Source organism: Hypanus sabinus, chromosome 8 (assembly GCF_030144855.1).
Source record: "Hypanus sabinus isolate sHypSab1 chromosome 8, sHypSab1.hap1, whole genome shotgun sequence".
Lineage (NCBI taxonomy): Eukaryota > Metazoa > Chordata > Chondrichthyes > Myliobatiformes > Dasyatidae > Hypanus > Hypanus sabinus.
Window position 1 is genome coordinate 131,614,539 of NC_082713.1, and position 25,133 is coordinate 131,639,671.

Genomic DNA, 25,133 nt, shown 5'->3' on the forward strand with positions numbered 1-25,133 from the left:
CTTCATCCCTCCCCCTCCTGTCTTCTCCTATCATTTCAGGTCTCCCCCTCCCACTCCCACTTTCAAACCTCTTACTATCTCTTTTTTCCATTAGTCCTGATGAAGGGTCTCGACCTGAAATGTTGACTGTACTTCTTCCTATAGATGCTGTCTGGCCTGTGGCGTTCCACCAGCGTTTTGTGTGCATAAGCTTGGTTATGGCAACTGTCACACCAGTTGAAAGCACCAATGCCTTTGAATGGAAAAGACTACAGAAAATATTGGTTACAGTCTAGTCAGTCCATCATGTGTAAAGGCCCCCTCACACCAGAGATCACAATAACAAGGAACGCTGTTGCAGGAAAGCATCATCCATCATCGAGGTCTCCCAGCCAAGCTCTCTTCTCACTGCTGCCACCAGGAAGGAGGTACAAGAGCCTCAGGACTCACAGGAACAGGTTCAGGAAGTCACAGGCTCTTGAATCAGAGGGAACACGTTCCCTCATCTTCACTCATCCTAACACTGAGCTTATTTCACAACCTATTGACATTTTCAAAGACTCTACAACTCATGCTTTTGATACGTATTGCTTTTTTTTATTTATTACTATTGATTGTTCAAGGTTGTTATAGCTGCGGATGGTAGTAGGGATAGGTTCTCAATGGTCTGTGTCTCAAATTGCCTCTGATACCAAGTTCAGCTCCTGGCCTTCATGTGTGTCCATCCTAACTACCCAGAAGAGCCGTTCCCACTGACAGAAAAAGTGGCAAAGATGGATTACTTGTTTTGGGGAAGATGTGGCTCGTCAGTCATGATTGACAGCTAATCCAGGAAAAGGAAAATTCTGTTCTCAAACCTTCCCCGCCATGCAACAACTCCTACTCATGGGGAAGGCTTTGGGAGTAATCCTCGAGGCCATCCTACATTGATTTCGATGCCGACTGGCAACTCCTGCGATGCCACTGGTACCAAACGGTATCGGTCTCTGCTGTTCCTATGGATTCATCAACTGTGTGAAGAGAGGGAGGCATCAACTCCCTCTTCATCATACTGCCCTGGCTTGCATATTATGTACACAGCTAGGGAACAACATCCATTATTGACCCCGATAAATGGAGGGCCTCAATTTCTTTTTACTTTTTTTTTCTTCTTTTGTACTTGCACATGAATCCCCGCTGGTTTCCTTGGCTGTGTAAGTTGAGGGAAGATACACTCCGGTCCCACCAAACCCGTGAGATTGAGGTGGCTCTCCCACCCCAAACGCCAGTTTGTGTGGATGCTGTGTCCAGACAGTACACTGCATATAATTAAAGGAATTATACTTACAAATCTTAACTAAAGATTTAGTAAAGAAAGAAAAAACAAAAAGGGCCCATTATAATTAAATAGTCAATTGTGCACCAGTTGAGCTCAATTCATTGATCCTCATTCAATCTCTCCGCCTGGCTCCAGCAAATCACAATCTCCCCACCTGGTCATATCGTATGACCAGTTCTCTCCAGCGTCTACTCTCTTCATCTCATGCTGAACAAGAGACCCAGCTCAGGTTTCAAAGCAACTGTGATCTCTCACCATAACCCAAACACTGCTTCCAGAGAAAGACCATTACATTAGCAGTAACGTTTTTCTCATGGTATTATACTCTCCTCCCCACCAAAGTTAGTCATGTCCTCAAGACGTTGAGATAACCTGACACACCTTCACGCAAAGCACAAAGACCAACCTAGGGGTAAATGGCAATGACATTGCTCACCAAGGGGATAGGTGCCACACTGTTCCCTGGCTGTGACATAGGCCGGTCTGTCTGGGGGACATCCTGGATCTTGCGTCCTCCTTACCCCATCATCTACTTCTTCAGCTTCAGACACTCCCTGGACTCTTTCCTGTCTGAGTGTGTGAAGATCGTTGCGGATGAAAATCTAACAACAGAACAAGTGTACAGTGTTGATTGTTTTTATATCACATATAAAACCTAAAAAATACACAAATACTTTGTTCTGTAATCCTTTAATCAAAACACTGCATCATAGGTGGAGACTGAAAGCTTGCGTTGTTTATTGTTCTTCAGCAGTTATTTCAGGTATTCTCTGAATGCTGCTGCACTGCTTTTGTTACATCATATTTTCATTTTAATAATGTCATGTAAAAATTTTTACTGCTAAGTACATAAGTGTGATGAACAAGTGTAAGACAAAGTCTGCTTACTGGTAGCACGTGAATTCAGAGTCAGAAATATAGAAACATAGAAAACCTACAGCACAATACAGGCTCTTTGGCCCACAAAGTTGTGCCAAACATGTCCCTACCTTAGAAATTACTAGGCTTACCCATAGCCCTCTATTTTTCTAAGCTCCATGTAGCCATCCAGGAGTATCTTAAAAGCCCCTATCATATCCACCTCCACCACCATTGCCGGCAGTCTATTCCACACACTCACCACTCTCTGCATCAAAAAACTTACCCCTGACATCTCCTCTGTACCTACTTCCCAGCACCTTAAACCTGTGTCCTCTTGTGGCAACCATTTCAGCCCTGGGAAAAAACTTCTGACTATCCACACAATCAATTCCTCTCATCATCTTATACACCTCTATCAGGTCACCTCTCATCCTCTGTCACTCCAAGGAGAAAAGGGCAAGTTCACTCAACCTATTCTCATAAGGCATGCTTCCCAATCCAGGCAACATCCTTGTAAATCTCCTCTGCACCCTTTCTATGGCTTCCACATCCTTCCTATAGTGAGGCGACCAAAATTGAGCACAGTACTCCAAGTGGGGTCTGACCAGGGTCCTAGATAGCTGCAACATTACCTCTCAACTCCTAGATTCAGTTCCACAATTGATGAAGGCCAATACACCATACCTGCGCAGTCAACCTGCGCAGCTGCTTTGAGCGTCCTATGGACTTGGATCCAAGATCCCTCTGATCCTCCACACTGCCAAGAGTCCTACCATTAATACTATAAATGATGGTGATCTAAAGCTATCTCATAATATATTCCAATATCAGAAAAATATCCAATATGCAAAACACTTCTGGCTCCAAGCATTTCAGATAAGTGGTACTCAACCTGTACCAGGTTCAAAGACAGTTTCTTTCCAGTTGTTATCAGGCTCTTGACTGGACCTTTCATACATGAAAAGATAAACTCTGGAACTTTGATCTCCCAATCCATCCCCTTACAATTAATTTGTCTACCTGCACTGCACCTTCTCTGTCACTGCACTCTGTTTTTGTTTTTATTACCTTGATGTATTTGCATTTGGCATGATTGATCTGAATAGCACACAAAGAAAAGCTTTTTACCATATCCCAGTATAAACAACAATAATTACAAGCCCCAATAATTAGAGGTAAATTGAACTCTTTGCTCCTTTTAGTTCCTGACTTGCAGTAAAGTGTTCACAGAGTGGATTTGTCCAGAAAGAGTCAGTCAACATTTTCATTTCAACACTTAGGAAATGGATTAATTAAGGACAATGAAAAGTTGAAGAAAGAAAGACGTTTTATGTAACACCTTCTACAACTGCAAAAGCATTTAGTAGTCAATTGAGTACTGTTTGAAGTAAATTCGCTGATGCAATGTGGCAAACATCGAACAAACTTGCACAATAATATGATATTGCAGAAGTCAGAGATGTATCCTCCTTGAAAATTGGTCTGTCCTTCAGCTCCACAATTGAGCCTCCTGCTATCTTGTATCTTTAAAAAAATCTGCATTCTCTTCCATTTATCCCAATGTAGGAAAATCTTTCTCACTGACTTTTCTCACTATTTGCCTCCTTCAGCCTCCATACCAAATAGCTTCTCATGCTCGGTGATTTCCACCTCCATCTCAATTCATCCTGCTCTGTTCTGATGAGTTCACCACCCTCCTAAACTTTCATCTCACCCCTCCTCCCTCCGGGTACTCTTCCATGGCTCTTTTTCCATTGATGCTAATAGAGTTAAACATTTCTTCCCCTCAGCTCACACCCTCTCCTTCATAAATACCATCATCACACCTCTCCATGAGACAACCTTCAGCCCCATGAATCCTTGCAAGGTCACCTCTTTCCTTTGAAAAAAGATCTATGCTTTTGTCATAGAACCAAATGACTTTTGTCAAAATTACCATTGTCTTTGCATAACAGTAACCAAGATAAATTGTGTTTTCCACCCATTTGGCTGATACATTGTCTTCCACTGTTCTGGGACTTTCAATGAAGTGTCACATAAGAGACTGTTAATCAACATTAGAGGAAATGGTATTGGGGCAAATCCACTGGTGGGTTGATGACTGGTTAACAGACAATTCCTTATTTACAATGCCTCCTTTGAACAGCACACCACCCTCACACCTCCCTCTTTGCACCCACATGACAGACAGCCTAATGACACCCAAATACACACCACCTTCACAGTTCCCTCTCCGCACCACACTATAGACACCCAATTAACAAATTTAAATCAACATTGGTTGGTCCTCCAATTAACTGTGGTTCATAGTTCAGAGCTGCATTTCAGATTTAATCCACAGTTTATATTCAGGTCTGAAAACTGGTGGCAGCTGCTGAAGTTATTTGCTGTATGTGCTAACCCCAGAGACACTCTGATAGGGTGGAATAAGAGCAAGCATTAGGTGAGGAGGGGTGATAGGCAAATAGGGGAAAGAATAGTGGAGATCACGATAGAGGCTGGGAGGTGGAAGTAGAGGCAACAGAGGCTGTAGATGATGGAATCTGTAAGGATAGAAATATAAAACATGGACTCAAATAAGGGAGGTGGGTGAATAAGAGAAGGGATCAAGTGGGACTAATGTGTCAGTGAGGGGCAGATGGAGTGTGTGGTGGAGGGGAAAGAAATGGTGATCTTTTTTCTGCTTGTGATTCTAAATTCCAGCGTCTGCAATCTCATATGTCTCCACTGTCAGATGCTTCATTGTCGACCAAAAGAATCTTCAGAAGACCCGTATTAAGATGTCTCAGCTTGCTAAAAGGATAAAGAGGTGAAGAATGTTAGGCACAGAATGGAAGAAAATTGAGACTGGAAGACTGCTGCTGATAAGAGAAGCAGTTTGTGCTGTGGGGATATCCTGGGTGTGTCCAATAAAAACCTTCATAAAAGGCACAAACATATCGTGCTTATCCTTTTACTTCCACAGTATCAGATGAAATGTTTTCCTTCAGGATTCTGTACAGATTACACAAATTAATAAAAATGCAATTCTAATTGGGAGGTGAGATCAAATGGGCTAAACAAGGCACAATCTGTGGCAAAATTCAAGGTTACTCATTTTCTTCCTGCTGCTATATAGGCGATGGCAATACAGGATGACGTACAAATCCACTAATCATTGGCTGTGGTTGGTATAAAGTTCTATCAATTCTAACCTTCAGATTTTCTAAGCATTGGAATGTGTGCGAAATTTGTTTCAAAATTTGCAGTAACCAAAACATACAGCACTGGCATATTCATTGGTTTTAGCAGAAGATGATGAAAAGCACTAGACTAAGTTGAATGAGACTAACATATGGAGCATCTCAGTGGGAGATGGCTGACTACATGAGCCTCTGCAAAATACAGCCAAGCAGTCGTGCAGAAATAGGACCTCGAATTTTGACCTTGGCAGTCAGCATGCTGAATGAAGAAAGCAGCTGGAGAGCTCCTCCTCCAAATTCAGCCATGGTGACCTTACACATGGCACAGTGACTTTCTCCATCACAGACTGTAAGAATACAACAGTGTCTATCTCCCTCCGGGTTCCTTGCCAGCTGTCCTCCCTTGGTCCACGTCATGGTCCATGGCTGACTTGCCAACGCCTTTCGTTCTCAAAGGAGTTGGTGATGCTGACCCCCTTTAGAGGGCAATTGTACCTTGACAGAAGATAGATACAATGCCACAAACTGTCCTTGATGTCAAAAGGTTTTGAGAAAATCAAAGACAAGGACAATTTGCTTTTGTACATTTAGGACAGGTCAAACTAAATTTCTTATGATTTCAAGGTGTAAGAGTGTTTTTCTTCATCTGTTACGTACATGAAATATTTCAGCCACAGAACATGAATAAAGCCTTTGACTGACTGTCGTTGGTCTCTACCTTTCCTTTATTAACCTTTTTCATTTGATCATAGGATGTCATTTCTTCCTAATAATATACAGCAACTTCCCATTTTCAACTCAAGCCTATTTTTTGCCCCAGCACCAGAAGAACCTTGAACTTCTTTGCCTAAAACTCACAATCACACATCATCTCCCAAATAGAATTACTACATTTTTACTAATTTGTGTAACCTGTACAGTATCCTGAAGGAAAGCATTTCATTAGAGACTGTGGAAGTAAAAGGACGCTGTTCAATATGAAAGACAGGCGAAAATCTGCAGATGCTGGAAATCCAAGCAATGCACATAATACTGGAGGAACTCAGAAGGCCAGACAACATCTATGGAAAAGAGTACAGCTGACATTTCGGACTGAGACCCTTCAACAGGACTCATGCCAGGATGCTACCTGGCCTGCTGAGTTCCTCCAGCATGTTGTGTGTGTTGTTTAACATGATCTGCTTCTTCCCTTTTATGAAGGCCATTTTAACAGTGAGAAGTTTAATTAACTCATTCAGAAAATAATTACCTAGAGTTTGCAAATTAGCTTGTGTTTAGTTGTTGTATTCGGTATTAATATTGAATTGGGTACCCTTTAAAAACATCTCTAAAGTTTGACAAGGTGTTGTTTTGTGGTGGTTTAGATCCAGAAAGCAGCTTAAAACAGGACCTGTGCCAGTTCCAATGAGACCACACTCGCTGGAATGATGACCATCCTTTTCTGAATTGGCCCTGGCAGCAACCTCACTATGTCTGCACAGAGTATAAGAAGGCTGCAAGGAAGAGGGAGACAACTCCATGACAGAAGAGCTGGTCAGTGAAGTTGATACCCGGGCTCTGGGGACACTGCCGTCACTCAGTGCCTACTTATTCAGGTGCGCACTGCTAACAAGGCAGAGAGAAGACACACCACGTATTTCTGTCTTTATGCTGTCTCGCCCCGATCCAGCCAGCGGTCAGGTTAGGGCCACGTGGGAGCCAACTGGGAGCAGCCAATGGCATTTTGGAAAAGGAATATGCCATTGGTTAGCTGATTGCTGTTTTCAGTGGGCAAGGGTATTCTACCCAGGAGCTGCACAACGTTCTCCAGAGTAATGCATGTCAACAGATCAGTCTTCTGCAGGATAAGGATGAAGGTATGTATAAATAGATCACTCTCCTTTCTGAGGTCTCCATAAGACATAGGAGCAGAATTACGCCATTTGGCAAATCGAGTCTGCTCTACCATTCAATCGTGGCTGATCCTTTTCTCCCCTCCTCAGTCCTTCTTCCCGTAACCTTTGATGCCGTGCCAATCGAGAACCTATCAAGGTCTGCCTTAAATACACCCAATGACCTGGCCTCCTCAGCTACCTGTGGTAATAAATTCCACAAATTCACCACCCTTTGGCTAAAGAAATCTCTCCGCATCTCTGTTTTAAATGGATAACCCTCTATCCTGAGGCTGTGCTCTCTTGTCCTAGACTCTCCCACCATGTGAAACATCCTTTCTACATCTACTCTGTTTAGGCCTTTCAACATTCGAAAGGTTTCAATGAGATCCCCCCCCACCCCAAACATCCTTCAAAATTCCAGTGAGTACAGACCCAGAGTTGTCAAACGTTCCTAGTATGATAACCATTTCATTCCTGATATCATCCTTGTAAACCTCCTTTGAACCCTCTCTGATGCCAAAACATCTTTTCTTAGATGAGGAGTCCAAAACTGTTCACAATACTCAAGGTGAAGCATCACCAGTGCCTTATAAAGCCTCAGCATCACATCCTTGTTCTTATATTCTCGATCTCTTGAAATGAATGCTAACAATGCATTTGCCTTCTTCACCACCAACTCTACCTGCAGGTTAACCTTTAGAATGTTCTGCACAAAGGCTCCTAAGTCCCTTTGCATCTCAGATTATTGGATTTTCTTCCCATTTATAAAATAGTCTGCACATATATCTCTATTACCAAAGTGCATGGCCAATCATTTTCCAACATTGTATTTCATTTGCCACTTCCTTGCCCACTCTCCTAATCTGTCTCAGTCCTTCTGCAGCCTTCCTCTTTCCTCAGCACTAACTACCCCTCCACCAATCTTTGTATTATCTGCAAACTTGGAACAAAGCCACCAATTGTAACATCTAAATCATTGATATACAGTATAAAGAGAAACAGTCCCAATACTGACCCCTTCCGAACACCGCTGGTCGCTGGCAGCCAACCAGAAAATGATCCTTTTATTCCCACTCGCTGCCTCCTACCAATCAGCCAATGCTCTAACCATGCCAGCAACTTCCCTGTAAACCATGGGCTCTTAACTTGGTGAGCAGTCTCATGTGTGGCACCTTGTCAAAGGCTTCTGAAAGTCCAAATATACAACATCCACTGCATCCCCTTTATCTATCCTACTGGCAATCTCCTCAAAGAATTCCAACAGGCTCATTAGGCCGGATGTTCCTGAAGGAAACCATGCTGAGTTTGTACTATCTTCGCCCAGGTCACCAAGTACTCCAGCACCTCATCCTCAACAATTCAACATCTTCCCAATCACTGGGGTCAGGCTAACTGCTCTATAATTTCCTTTCTGCTGCCTTCCTCCTTTCTTAAAGAGTGGAGTGAAATTTGCAATTTTCCAGTCCTCTGGCACCATGCCAGAGTCCAATGATTTTTGAAAGATCGTTACTAATGCCCTCTACAATCTCTACTGCTACCTCTTTCACAACCCTAGGGTGCAGTTCATCTGGTCCAGGAGACTTTTGTACCTTTAGGGCTTTCAGCTTTTTGAGCACCTTCTTCCTTGTAATAGTAACTGCAGTCACTTCTCTTCACAGCTGGCACACTGCTAGTGTCTTCTGCAGTGAAGTCTGATGCAAAATACTCATTTAGTTCATCTGCAATCAGGCGCATCTGTAGGACATTTACGTATTGGGTACTCTAGAGGCAGGAAATATGATCCTGATGTTGGGGGAGTCCAGAACCACAGTTTAAGAATAAGGGGTAGGCCACTTAGAACGGAGTTCAGGAGAAACCTTTTCACCCAGAGAGTTGTGGATCTATGGAATGCTGTGCCTCAGAAGGCAATGGAGGCCAATTCTCTGGATGCTTTCAAGAAAGAGTTAGATAGAGCTCTTAAAGATAGAGGAGTCAAGGGATATAGGGAGAAGGCAGGAACAGGGTACTGATTGTGGATGATCAGCCATGATCATATTCAATGGCATTACTGGCTCAAAGGGCTGAATGGCCTACTCCTGCACCTATTGTCTATTGTCTACCTGTGCTGCACACTTCACATGCATTTTGAATGATATTTTATTGACTTATCTGTGGTGTGTTGTGAGTGATATGTGTATTGTGCGTGCACCGTGGTCCGCAGGAACGTTGTTTAATTTGGTTGTATATGTGTACAGTCAGAGGGGAATAAACTTGACCTTGAGCAGAGGAATGGCAGCTCATCTCCCCTCTCCAGGAGCTCCAATATTCACGGACACCTTCATTGTGAGCAGTGCTGCTTGGAGAGCTATTTCCAAGGAAGACTGAAGAGAGTGGGGATGCCCCCGACACCTGAGGTAGTGGCCTCAGTTCTGAGCCTCAAGGATGAAAGAATGGTGGGGTGGTTGCAGCAATGGCTGCACTGACTGAGCGGTAGTCGTATTGTCTGAACACCAGATTGCCACTGCAGCATTGCCTACTATGTAGTTCCCCAGAGATTGCCTGATCCCCAAGTTCAAGACATCAATGCACCTTGTTAGGTTTTTCAGGCAGTGCACTCACCCATAGCCAGTCTACAGATTGTTCTTTCAGTTTGCTATTGGGTGCAGTCTTATGATTTATCCAGTGTATCTGTGGACACTCAAAGAGAAATGGGGCAACCTTCCAGCAGTCAGAACACAGCCAGAGGGGACACTACAATCAAGTGTTAGGATGTCAAAATAGAGCTGTGGTTGGCTTATATGGGGTAAGAAATGGAAGTTGTATCTTTAAAGACAAATACCATGATTTTATATTCACGCACATTTTGAACTTGATTTATTATAAATCATTCTCCAGGCATTCAGTTGCATTCTTTAGAGGAAATACATGCATCAGTATGCACAGATCATATGAGAGGTTGTCAGCTGTCGTAATATTGTAAAGCAAGATCAGAAAAACAGCAAGAAAAATCTGTATTTTTGCACTCACAACATTTCACATAAGTAGTCCACCAAGAACAGATCACGAATTCTTAGCCCTACCAGATCAATATCATCAAATAGGAAACAGGAAGTCTGAGTGCCAGTTTACAATGACCTAAGTCAAACATTTGTTATATAAATGGATGAATGAAAGACACGTGCAGCAGAACATGGAGAAATGGAGTTTGATTTGCTTCAGACAGTCAGGCAGTTGTTAATGTAATCTTACAATGTACATACCTGTCATGTTCTTAATGAAAATCAGAGATACATTCAGCCAAGTAAAATTACTCGCCCTGCTGAATATTTGTATTATCAAAGTTAATGTACAGCCTCCAGAGTCATCAGATTTTCATTATACTTCATACATTTATTTTCTAAATTTTCTCCATCTCCTCTATAAAGAGTTGTAAAGCAGCATTAAGCAGGTTGCTTATGATACCATGAAATGTATCATTTTCTATGACTTCTCACAAATTTGCAATTCTGCAATACCGATATATTGCTAATCTTTCAATTTTATTTTCCAAAATTGGCAAGTGTATTTTGAAAAAATATAGCATCAAGATCATTAACCATCAGATGGATAGATGATAATGTATCTTCTAACAGCCTTGCTGCATCACATAATTTGCTTCCAAAAGCCTCAACCAAATTCTTAAGTATTCAAAGTATCTGAGTAATAACAACTCACCTATCCCACATGCCAGAAAGCAATTCAGGAGCTGAATTTATTTGGGAAATAGGGGAATGATAGACTCAAATGAGAACAACTGTATAATTGTGAACAATATCCTCGGCAACCTAATGCAAATAGGCAGCAAGAAATTCTATAAAATTTCTGATTTGTGTCATTTTTTAAAACAGGATCAACATTAACATTGATAACATCAAGATGCCATACATCTATTTCCTGACCCTGTTAAGTATTTTTGGGTAGGGGTTATACCAATTTCTTCTTCTACAAACTTTCTTGATTAATTCTCATTTTCCTTGTAGACTTGTTCTTTTCCAAGGCTCACCAGAGGAGCATAATATAAAAGATGTACTTGTGGCTCTTCTTAAAGGCATGAACAATACTGTTCTCACCACCAAATAGATTAGCAACTTTCCCAAACAGCTCCACAAACTCTTCTCAGTTATACCCCTCCAAAGCCATCCTAATCTAAGTAAATTTATTTTACGCAGTATGTTCATTGAGTTGCCAGAAATCAAAATAATACAAGAACATGATCCATCTTAAAGCAGTCTGCCTATCCAGAAAGGAAGAGTGAACCAGCAAGCTTAAGAACTGTTGTGTATCCGATGGCTTAAGTTGCACTGAAGCAGAAATAACTTTGTACTTGAAAGCTCCTTAGCTTTGATAAGTGGTTATGCTGCCTGCATTTTGTGCTCAAGCTTTGAAATGGGAATGTGAAGGAACAATGCTGCTAGGTCACCCATCATCCAACACAGACTTTGGAGAGTAGAGCTGCTTCACTCTGTCTGAATGAGGTGCCTCAACTGTGAAAGGGATGGTGTTTTCCTAAAAATGAAGAAGATGTGTACTTCTTAAACTTAGGAAAGACTGGAACTCAGTCTTGTCTCAACTGACAAGAACAAAAGCAGTACAGAAAGGTTATTTAAAAAAAACACCACCACAATATGAATCCCTGGATACAATCTTTCCCATAATGGCACACACCTTCCCTTTAAGTTGATCAAAATGAGTCAATTGTCCATTTGTTTCACTGATCTAATCTTCAGTTAAATTCCCCAGGAAGGAAGGAAGGTACAGTCACTATTTGTGGAGATGCTGTTGTTTGCTGTGTTGATGGTCAGTGATGTTTATTCTCCTTTCATTTCTCCTTCCCTCCTTCACAAGGAGCTTAGGAGAACAATGGTGCCTAACAGCAGCTCCTTTGATAGCATCTTCAGAACCCGCTTTACCTGTATTTCTATCTTTAATATCTCTATTTTTCCCTTTCAGGGTTCTTTTGAAGACCCTGACCTGGAGTCACATGCTGACTTCTGTTCTTTGCGGGAATGTGACCCGCTTTCGGAGACTGATGACTGGCCGCTACTCGATATGCCAAGGACGCTGCCAAGAAGACTATTGTGCCTTCAGGGTTCTGGGATTTCATTGTTCTGGAGGCGGGCGGACTCAAGGAATCTGAGCGCTGCAGAAAACTGATGTGTCGTGGGAGACGGAAGATCGGTAGCTGCGAGCTGGCTGCTGGCCGAGTGGCCCAGAGACCCGAGTTCTTTCGGCACAGAGCTCGGAAAAAGCGACGCAACAGATTTTTAACATCGTAAATCAGCGAGTTGTTTGTCATGTCTCTACTCTCGCTGTGAAATGGAGACATCTCTTTTTCCCTTATTAGGGAGAGAGAGAACCTGTGGTATGTCAAATTACCGGGTGAACGAGTAGTCTTTTGGGGTTCTGAAAGTCTGTGTGTTTACTGATGCTTTGCTACACCCTTCAGTGCCTGGGGGGGGGGGGGTGCTGATGCTTTTTGCTGGTGGGGGGGGGGTCGTTGCTTCGCTGCTGCTTATGCATGGGAGGGGGAGTTGGGGTTCCAACATTTGACCGTCGCTCATTCTTTGGGGGCACTCCTCTGTTTTCATGGATGGATGCGAAGAAAAGGCATTTCAGGATGTATATTGTATACATCTGTCTGACATTGAATGTACCTTTGAAAGCTTTGAACTCCTGCAGCCATAGTTAAAAAATAACAAATTCCTTGCAATCACTTGCATCATTACAAGTTACCAATGTACTTAACAAGCAATTCTATCTCATAGCCATTCCTCTGTTGGCCTGTGGTGTAGTGGCACCCTCACCGGACTTTGAGGGGAGAGGCCCTGGGTTCGAATCTGGCCAGCTCTTTGCATGCTTTCCATCCACGCTGGGTTGAGCATTGAGATAGCAACTTGGTGTTGTAAAAAACAGATAAAAATTCTAAAGAAATGGTAAGGTTGCCATCTGATGTGTCACAAGGCATGGACAGGAACTACAATTCCTCTGTAGACAGGCAATTTGGACAAATGTAGTACTTTAGTGAGGATCCTTACTACACCAATGCCTTGTCAGTATGAGTGTTCTTTGTGTGCTGGCTTAGATAGCAATGGTGCCAAGGCTCTTCACATGCAGGTGAGCATACCAAGTCTCAACCCCAACCTCACCTTCAATCACCTGTCCGTGTTTTAGCAACAGTTGCTAGATTGCAATCAGAAATAAAAACCGTGATCGATTTTTTTCTATCACCAATCACTGCAGTAAATTAACTCAGAACAGAGTGAGAATCAGGCCCAAGGCCCCCTAGGCTACACTGCGTAGTCTTGATTTGTGTGATGCTTTTATTGATAGGATGCAAGGAGTAGATGTCACTAACATTACAGAGACCCAGGAGAAGGTCCCAACAGTCATGAATAATTTCCTTTACATATAAGGTAAAATTAATTTTACAGACAATGAATTCTGTCTGCTGGAGCATCACAATCAGCCATTTTATTACTTTACTGTCACTTATTTGATCTCTATCAATAGATATGATAACTGCATGGCAATGGAAATCAGGATGAAATAGTACGGTTGACGACTCCTGCACTCTTTGTATGTCAGAGCTTAAGACATTTCCTTATTCTGCTGCTGAATAATCCTGCCTATGTATTTAAAATCCATTTTATTTTACTGGCTCATGTCATCCCTTGACAGTGCATCCTATTACAGGGAACCAGTCCTGGAATAAGTGGTCACAATATGGACAAACAGAAAAAAAAGTATAGCACGTCAGTGACGTTTCCTCCATATAGGTTGTAGGAATGGATTACTTCAAGATTAAAAAAATTAAATCAAGGCTTAAAAATGAATACAGCACATTTCATAGCCCAGGGCATCCCACTGCACAGTCAATGAAGTCCTTTTGGTACAAACTCACTCTTTTGAATACACTGGACATTGGATGATGATTGAGGAAGGTGAAGCAGGAGAACATTGACTTTCTTCTAATCAGAACATAGAACGTTTCAACACAGTGCAAGCCCTTCATTTCATGATGTTGTACCGGTACTCTAACACTAATCTAACCATTCCCTCCTACATAGCCTCCATTTTTCTATCATCCACTTGCATATCTTCTGCAAAATACTATACCAAGGGGTTGCTCGTGCCAATCCAAAATCCCATCTGCCAACTGAAGTGGATAACACCTGACACCATGTAAAGTGCAGAACACCTCGAGGTGTCTACAAACAGTACCAAAACTGACCATTTTTCTGAGTGTAGGGCAAAATTTCAACAGTACGCACAAGTTAAGTGTGTTGGGAACCTGAGAATTTAAACTGACTTCAAATAAATTTGATAGTTTCCAGGATGTTGCCCCCCCACCCAACCTTCACCTCCCAAGAGAGCCACTTTTAAACCACAGAAGATTTTACTGCAGGGTATCTTGCACAATCTTCACTATCTTCCCAGTACATTCATCGTCAAGCCCAGTGGCAGGGTCTCAAACACAGAAATCTCAGGATACTAACTAGTACAGAATCAGAATCAAAATCAGATTTATTATCACTGATTTATGTCTTGAAACTTGGTGTTTTGTGGCAGCAGTACAATACAATACATAAAATATGCTATAAATTACAGTAAATATATATGTAAATAAATAAGGAGTACAAAAGGAGAACAAATTAATGAGGTTTATGAAGCGAATTGTGAATAATGGGTTCTTGATATAATAGGAGAGACCCATATGAATGTGTGCATGGAGACAGGAAGGCCATTATGTTTCTGAATCCTAGTACCACTTCTGAGGTAGATTTTTAATGAAAACTTTGGAAGTTTATTGATCCCTAATAACTTTATAAAGAGGTATTCAAGAAAGAATTACAAAATTTTACAATAAATTTTAAAGTGATGTAGTTCAAACTCAAGATACAACTTGGGAGAGGCTGGAGAGGAGACTGCTGGGGCCTTGATAAAGATCTTTTGGATCCTCACTAGCAACAAGAGCAGCCAGTGTTGTTCCTTTGTTCAAAAAGGGAAATAACAATAATGCAGGGAAGCAGATATGCTAGTGGTGTTTAAGGGCTTTTGACAGGTAAATATGCAGGGAATAGAGGGGTATGGATTATGTGCAGGCAGAAAAGATTAAGTTTAATTTGGCGTCACATTCAGTGTAAACATTGTGGGCAGTAAAGCCCATTCCTGTGCTATACTGTTCCATGTTCCATGTAACTTGAAACCAGTTTTCAATCTGAAGAAGGGAAACAATGAACACATGAGAGAGGAGAATGGTTGTGGTAGTCTGGGCAATTACATTAAAATATACGACTGTAGACAGGATGGGATAGCATTTTAAAAAAAATAACACATGCAAAAATTAATCACACCTCTGCAATAGAAAAATGCAACAAGAAGAGTGATCCAACCATAGGTTACAAGAAATATTAAAGATATTATTAAATCTACCGAAAAGATCCATAAACTTGTTAGAAATGGCAGTTAGCTTGAAGATTGGGAACATTCCAGAATTTAACAAAGGATGTCCAAAATAAAAATGAACTGGAAAACAGAATATGAAAGTAACCTGGCAAAAAAAGGTTTAAAACTGACTGTAGGGGTTTCTATAAATTAAAAAAAATAAATTAGCAATAGCAACAGTGGGTCCTTTGCAGATGGAGATGGGAGAATGTGTAAGGGGAAGTAAAGAATGGCAGGGGAAATAAACAAATACACGTGTCTTCATGGAAGAAGACAAAAAAATACAGTCCTGAAATACAGGCAGACAAAGGTACACAGTAACCAAGTTAAGAAATACAACTAGAGAAATTAATGAGCCCAAAAACTGATAAATCCCACAGACAAAATGATCCACAATCCAGAGTACTGAAAGTGGTAGCTATGGAGATCATGGATGATCATATCCCAGAACTCTCAGTTTGTGGAATCATGCCAGCAGACTGGCAAATGTAAATCCCGACCCTTCCTCCCACGGGCAGAGTGAACTGAGTACACAGGGAACTGCTGCTTCATTAGTCTGGCATCATCAGCAGGGAATTTATCATAAAAGATGCAATATTGTAACTGAGGAAATAATATTATTGAGCCAATTTGACCAAGATTAATAAAAGCTAAATCATGTTTGGCTCATCTATCAGAATTCTCTGGTGCATCTATTAGAGTAGAAGAGGGTGAAGTACTGGATGTGCTGTTTTTGGATTTTCAGATCACATGGAACTGAGGGTAATATATTATTAACATGGACTGATAGTCGGTTAAGATTTCAGAAAGCAAAGAGCATGGGTAAACGGTGCTTCTTGGTCTGGCACAGACTGCGATGAGGAAGAAATCACAGGAATCAATGTTTCTGTTATAAGATGTACAGGTTTGACTTGTATTTGTTGGAACTAAGAGGAGTGAGAGGTGTCTTGAATGAAACTCAAAAGGCCTCAAGGTGTTTTGACAGAGTGGACATAGAGAGGATGTTTCCCTCTATGGGAGACTCCAGTATTAGAAGTCATTCTTTAAAAATACATGATTACTCTGCTAAGATAGATGAGGTCTAAGGTTTTAGAATCTTTCTTCAAAGATTAATGGAAGCAGTCTTGTAACATTTTAAGGCAGGGCAGAATAGGGACTTGATAAAACAAGGAATGATTGGCTATTGTGAATGGACTGGAGTGTGGAGTTGGGGTTATGTGAAGTGGCACAATAGTGTAGCGGTTAATGTGACACTATTACAGCTGGGAGATTCGGAGTTCAGAGTTCAATTTTGGTGCCGTCTGTAAGTATGTTCATGCATTCCTCCCCGTGTGCACCTGGGTTTTCTCCAGGTGCTCCAGTTTCCTTCCACAGTCTAAAGGAGTACCGGTTAGCAGGTTATTTGGTCATTGTAAATTGTCCCACGACTAGGCTAAGATTAAATCGATGGGTTCGAACGGTTCTGAGCTGTTATCTCTAAATAAATAAAACACAGTGAATCCAATCAGCTGCGATCTGATTAAATAATAGTGCAGGCTCAAGGGGCACTCTCCTGCTCTGAATCATTCCTCTTGATGTTCCTTGGTATGAAGAAAGGTCATTTGTATCCACGAGGACTATCTGCTGATTCTTCATCAGCTTCAGAAATCGATAAGGTTGAGGACGTTAATCCCCTTTGTTAGTCAACTCACTGCCTGCCACACACCTATTCTGGTTGTAATATCCTTCAGGACCTGTCCAGGTCAGTCATCAGGCTAAGGCTTAGGAAATTATAAATGCAAAATACTCCGCAGATGCTGGAGTCAAAGCGACACATACAACAAGCTGGAGGAACTCAGCAGGTCAGGCAGCTTCCGTGGAAACAAGCAGTCAACGTTTCGGGTCGAGACCCTTCGTCAGGACTGAAAAGGGGAGGAGGCAGGGGCCCTATAAAGAAGGTGGGGGAGGGTGGGAAGGAGAAGGCTGGTAGGTGCCAGGTGAAAAACCAATCAGAGGAAAGATCAAGAGGTGGGGGAGCGGAAGCAGGGAGGGGATAGGCAGGAAGGGTGAAGGAGGAATGCAAGGGGAAAGCACTATGGGTAGTAGAAGAAGGCGGAATCATGACAGGGGTGATAGGCAGCTGGAGGAGGAGGCAGAGTGAAAGTGGGATGGGGGAAGGGAGGGGGAGGGAATTACCAAAAGTTGGAGAATTCGATGTTCATACCAAGGGGCTGGAGACTACCCAGACGGTAAGTGAGGTGTTGCTCCTCCAACCTGAGTTTGGCCTCATCATGGCAGTGGAGGAGGCCATGTAGGGACACATCCAAATGGGAATGTGAAGCAGAGTTGAAGTGGATGGCAACCGGGAGATCCTGTCTGTTGTGGCGGACGGAGCGGAGGTGCTCGGCCCCACTGAGAGTATTTTGCTCCCTACTGCTCTTATTACAAGTATCATTCAATATGGAGGAGCACTGATGTATCAGCTAAGGAAGGTGGTATTCAAGCAGCAGTTTCCTTGTCCTGCCGAGCCTGATCCCGTGAGACTGTGTGGATATTGCGGTCGACGCCAGCAATCTCCAGACGACTTGCCCTTGTGCTGTCATACTGAGTGGGTCTAACTCACCAGGAAGAGTTATAGAAGAGTGGTCTGCAGAGTATGCATATAGGGTGTATGGTACAGTAATGTGAGTACAACTACTGTATATCGGGCTGCTGCCTAACTTGTCTGTGGGGAACATCTATTATTCTGATGTTCTTCTGAGCACTATGAGGTTAACTTCTTAAATCTGATGCCTACCTTGGTATCTAGTGGTCAGGTTTTTTACCTGTATCTGTTTTATAGTAGTGGCTTGCTGGGACATTTCAAAGACTATATAAAAAGTCAACCATCTACAGTGGCTCTGGGTGTGGAACTACACATAGGCCAGACTGGGTAAGGATGGTACATTCCTTGTCCCTGTAGTTTACTGTGCCAATACTAGATTTTAACATCCCACATGATAAACCATGGTGAGAATTGTACTCATATCTTTGGTTGTCAGTGCAGACCTTTTAATTATGAGTCCACATTGACATTTCATATCAAATGTTTACTCTACCTTAGTACTTTAGAACGAATAAGTGAGTGAGCGGGTGCCAGAGATACACAAGACACTGCAGGTGCTGGAATCTGGTCCAACAATCTGCTGGAAGGATTCAGCATGTCAGGCAGCACCTGTGGGAGGAAAGGAACTGTCGAAGTTTCAGGTGAAATCCCTGTGTTAGTTCTAGTGCAGGTGTTTTAATATCATCTTCAGTAAGGCAATAAGTGTGCTTCTTGGAGGCTGATGTAAAGGTGCAGAGGAAACGAAGAGGCATGCAGCCTCAGTCCTGATGTGGGGTTTCAGCCCAAAGATGCCGACAGCTCTCTTTCGCCCACCGATGCAGCTTTGACCAGCTGAGCTCCGCCAGCAGATCGCCGTGCCGGAGGAACACCAACTGGTTTCAATACACCTGCACGGATGATCTCAGCAGACACGTATAAAATGTGAAGAGCATCCACCCGGAACTGTATGGAATAGCTCTAAGCCCGTGAAGTCAAAGAAACGCGTTGATCGAGCTCCTCTCAGAGGGAGCAGTGGTGAAGTCACAGGGAATAAATAATGCAGAAAATAATAACCAAATAATATAATCTGTTATAATCTCTAATATAATCATTTTCCAAGGAACAGGGAAAGCAGAGGGGTAAATCTGTTTTCAGAGCAATCTCTATGGTTTACTTTTTAAACCATTTTTTTTATACACCTCCCATTATTCTAAACCACAGCCATTAATTAGTAGGGTGTATTTTCTTTACAATGAAACAAAGATCAGATTTTCTGCACGCCTTTTTTTGTTTCCTCGGCAGATTTTCATCAACTTTCAAGAAACACAGTTATTGCATTACTGAACCTGATATTAAAATCCAACGTACAGGTTATTGGGTTACATTTTGAAGTGCAGAATGGCAACATTTATATTCTCAGTTTATGTTCCTTATCACTGAATTTTCCTGTTCCTCACTTTCCCTTCCTATTGACATACACATTTTCATCTCTTATTAAAATTTACACCAACAGCAAAAAGTTACAAGAGTTATGTCGATGGATTTTGTTCTTTTTTTTTTGTAGCCCCTCAACCCCAGAGAGCGAGACGGCAATGCATCAAATTAGAAATCATTGTCAAATATGGTAAAATACATGCAGGTCGATACATAAAGATCTAATTAACATTACGAGGACTGTATCACAGACTATTAACAATGCCATGACAAATGTTATAAATTAAATATTTATTACAGTGTGCTTTATTCCACATTTGTGAATATGCTTCCCTGCATTATAAATGCTTGCCGTCTGGAACTATTTGTCTTGACTGTTGCTGAAACATTATCCTGACTATTATTTTCTTGCAAAGAAGCGTTATTCAATAAACTTCAGCAGACGAAATAGCTAGTCTATTAACATTTACAAAGCTTTTTAGCTTTATCGAAAATAATAAAAATCCATTTACAAATGAAACATCAATAATCTACATCGTTCAGTTTTTATGTCAATTTTTTGACTGAATAGAAAAAAAACTTTAATTGGAACAGAATTTGTTAAATGAAGTTTTTATAACACCAGCCCTTTATTCCCTAGACCTTCTTCATGTCAATTCTCCAAGCAGTAAAATTATTAAAACCATATATTACAGTAATGCTTGAATACATTTCTTTGGGGTTCATTACACTTTTATTGCTATTTGGGTTTTATTTTCATTAATCTATTTGGCGAGCTTCTCACCAACAACATTGTGTTTCAGCAGGAAGTAATCAGTCAATGATCTTCAATTTTATAGGCATATTTTTCAATAATTGAAACCAAAGGTTACTTAGAAGAATTAATTAAAATTATAAATTTCAGAACTAAATCTCCTATGCCTCCGTACAACAAATAGCACTTTGCCAAAGAGTTAGAATTGGAGAATGATGCAGATAAGAAATGCGTTCTCTGAATACCAAATCCCCTCCCAGACATCCATCCCAACTATTGCAAGTAATCAACTGAAGATGAGCAAGTTTATGGTCTAGTGATTCACCTTTTAAATCCATGAATTTCATCCCTTTGATTTCTCAGTAATGTGAAAATAAACTTCTGTTCTTTAAGGACAATCTAACGTTTTACTGAAAATATACCCCACCGTTGGGGCTGTAGCCAGCAGAGCCCATGTTACAGTCCTGGGGGTCACTGCAATTGCCGTTCTGCTATGACTATTTCACTCAGTAAGCATCTGCCAGTGGAATCATCCACTGAATGGACGCCAGGAATGAACCATTCCCTTAATGTCAAAGGTGCAAAATATATTTATTTTAGGAATACGTATACATTATACAACTTTGAGATTTGTCTCCATGAAACAAAGAAACCCCAAAAAAATGTAAAAAAACCATCAATGTGCAGAGGAGAAAACAAATTGTGCATATAATAATTGCAAGCAAATAACGTTCTTAACTGAAGTCCACAGAGAGATCATCCACAGACCCTTAGTTCAACGTAGAGTGGAGCTGCAAGCTGAACCGGCCCGATCCTCCCTCCCTAACCCCGACACCCTGTCCTTTCCAATCTGGCCTGGCAGCTAAATCATTGTCCAAGTATCAGGTTCAAACAAAGGACTTGTACAGAAGAGACAATTTTCATCTGAACTGCTATCCAAGCAGGAAGGTTTGCTAGCGCTGCACAGGAGTGGGGGGGGGGGGGGGGAGGTGTTAATCTGAAGTTACAGGGGGATGGGGACCAGGGTGCCAGAACAGATAGTGGAGGGGTTGTGGAAGCACATGCTGTTGAGACCTCAGACAAAGCCAGGAATCAAAAGGTTGAGCATGGTATGATTAACGTCCTCGGTTGCATATATATTTCAATGCAAGAAGTATTGTAGGAAAGGCAGATGAGCTCAGGGCATGAATCAACACATGGAATTATGATATTATGGCCATTAGTGAGACAGACACAAAGACTATAGAAGTGAGGCGAAACAGCAGCGAGATCATGGTTCCTATACAGATTACATTCGAGGAAGTGTTTGCTGTCTTGAGACAAATTAGGATGGATAAATCCCCCGGGCCTGACAGGGTGTTCCAAGGTGTGGGTGGCAAGTGCAGAAATTGCAGGGGCCTAGCAGAGATACTTAAATCATCCTTAGAACCAGGTGAGGTACCAGAGGATTGGAGGTTAGCTAATGCAGTTCCACTGTTTAAGAAAGGTTTGAAAAATAAACCAGGAAATATAGGCTGGTGAGCCTGTTATCAGTAGTGGGGAAGTTATTGGAAGGTATTCTAAGGGACCTGACATATGAGTATTTGGATAGTCAGCATAGCTTTGTGTGTGATAGATCATGCCTAACCAATCTTATAGACTTTTTTGAAGAAGTTACCAGGAAAGTTGATGAAGGCAAGGCAATGCATGTTGTCTACATAACCTTTACCAAGGAAACCTCCTGCATGGGAGGTTGGTCAAGGAGGTTCAGTCACTCAGTACTCAGGATGAGGTAGTAAATAGGATTTGACATTGGCTTTCTGGGAGAAGCCAGAGAGTAGTAGTAGAGGGTTGTCTTTCTAACTGAGAGCCTGTGACTAGTGGAGTGGCCCAAGGATTGGTGCTGGGTTCATCGTTTGTCATTTATATCAATGATCTGCATGATAATGTGGTGAACTGAACCAGCAAATTTGCAAATAACACCAAGGCTGGGAGTTGTGGACAGTGAGGGAGACGATCAGAGTTTGCAATGGGATCTGGACCAGCTGGAAAAATGAGCTGAAAAGTGACAGATGGAATTTAATGCAGACAGGTGCTACAGTTCAGTAGGACCAACCGGGGTAGGTCATTCGCAGTGAACAGTAGGGCACTGAGGGGTGCAGTAGAATAATGAGATCTAGAAATACAAATCCATAATTCATTGAAAGTGGTAGCACAGATAGAAAGGGTTGTAAAGAAAGCCTCTGGCACATTGGCCTTCATAAATTAAAATTCTGAGTTCAGGAGATAGGTACTTATCTTGAATTTGTATAAGACGTTGTTAAGGCCTAATTTGGAGTATCGTGTGCATTTTAGTCACCTACATACTGGAAAGGTGGAAAGGTTGAAAGAGTACAGAGAAAATTTACAAGAAGGATTGAAAATGTTTGATCTTTATTCCTTGGAGCATAGAAGATTGAGGGGAGATTTGATAGAGGTATACAAAATTATGAGGGGCGTAGATAGGGTAAATGCAAGACTTTTCCATTGAGGTTGAGTGAGACTACAACAGGATGTCATGAGTTAAGAGTGAAAAGTGAAATGTTTAAGGGGAACATGAGGAATCAGAGGGCCTTGAGAGTGTGCAATGTGCTGCCTGTGCAAGTGATTCGTGCAAGCTCGATTTCAACACAAGAGAAGTACATGGATGATAGGGGTATGGAGGACTAGGGTCTGGGTGCAGGTTGATGGGAGTAGGCACTTTAAATGGTTTTGCATGGACTAGATGGGCCAAAGGACCTGATTCTGTGCTGTATTTTTCTATGATTCTATGACTCTAATTAAGATTAAACATAATGAAGGAAATCAAGAAAATCTTTTCAAAGTAGAAGCCCTAATAATCCGGCACCCTAGGGACTATGGTAGTCCCAGTTTTTAGTTCAGATTTCCAGCATCTTCAGTTTTTTTTATCCTCACAAATGCTCAATCTGTGAGAGCCTAGGAGAGAACACTTATTAGCTGTCAAAACCTTTCTGGGAGTTCATCCAGGCATTTCCATTAGGGGAAGCCATGGTATGCATGGGCCTCACCACAAAGGAGGGAGGCAGCTTCCTCGTGGAATAATTTACCTAGCGCCATTATGGACAAGACACATAGTCGCAGGACAAGGAGTGGCCAGCTCAAAATACTCATTCAATAGCCCACTGATCCTGTTTCAAATACCCAAGAAAGGCTGCCTAGCCTGCTGAGTATTTCCACAAATTAATTCTTTTAAAAGCAAGATGACAGATGTTGCTCCATTAGAAAATAAAAAGGAAGAAATTGTGAAGAAGGTGATACTAAAAGGGATGGGACACTGAAGGAAGGGGAGGGAAGGAGCTGGAGGGAAATGTGAGAAAGGAGGATTAGAGAAGCAGATGGAGAGAGAGAGAGAAAAGGAAAAAGGGGGAAAAGAAAAGAGCGAGCAAGGGAGAGAGAGATGGAGAGAATTAGATGTAGAGAGATATCAAGAGAGAGAAAAAGAAATAGAGAGATGTAGTAAAAGAGATAAATAGAGAGAGAACTAATATTTTTTGTCTGGCATCTATAATTGAAACACAATTCTTTTCCATTAAGTTTTTTTAAATGTCAGTAAATGTGGGTTAATAATTATACTTGTTGAGAATCTGCCATGAGAGAACTGGAAAAGGAGATAGGATATTGTGGATCAACGTACAGAGAAATAAATTTTGCAAGAGAAATAAAAAAGGAAAATATAAAAATTTAAGGTTAAAAAGAGAATGGAGGAGGTTAAAAGCAAGGATATAAAACTCAAAGTACTGTGAAAGAACAACTAATAAAATGTATGGTGACACCGTGAACAGTAAATTATTATGGAAATCACTACTTATATATAAAAGAAGCTTCATCCAAAAACACAAGAAAGACTTTCATTTCTAAAGCACCTATCACAACTCCCATACTTCCAAAGCTTTATAGCCCTTGTGTAGTCACTGAGATGGGATATGCACATGATTAATTTATTTTGAAATGGTGGGCTGAAGTATTGGTTAGAATTTCTTTACTGTTCTCTAAGAGAGAGCTTTGATATATTTTACATACCTTGACGCATCAGGACCACATTTCATTTGAAAGGTAACACTTCCAACACATCAATATTTCCTCAGCACTTCACTTGGACTGTATTCTTCAAATCTCAAAAGCACAACTGTTTTCCTCAGAGGCAAGAAATCTATGAGGGAACAAACTAGTGCATAGATAGACCAATATACCCTTTGGAACACTGCTCTACAGAAGAAATGTTACCCAATGCGAAGGGTTATCTTTCTTAGAGCCTGCTTTCCTAAGCTTCTGCAAACAGAAGGCCATTCAGTTAATCAGGCCAATAACATCTTTCTTAAAGAACTACCATTTTATTCCACCACCTTGTCCTTCCTCTAAGTGTTCAAGTATGATTCCCAATAAAGAGGTTTTCAGAAATTAGTGTCATTTATTTATTTAGATACAGCATAAATATGCCCTTCCGGCCCTTTGAGTCACGATGCCAGCAACCCACAAATTCAGCCCTGACCTAATAATGGGGCAATTTACAATGACCAATTAACTTACTGACTGATACATCTTTGTACAGACTCTTTGCAGATGATGTCAGAATTGAACTCTGAACTCTGACACCCAGAGCTGTAAACGCATTGACCTAACCGCTACACTACGATGGCACGTGATTAACAAAATAGCGTTTACAGAC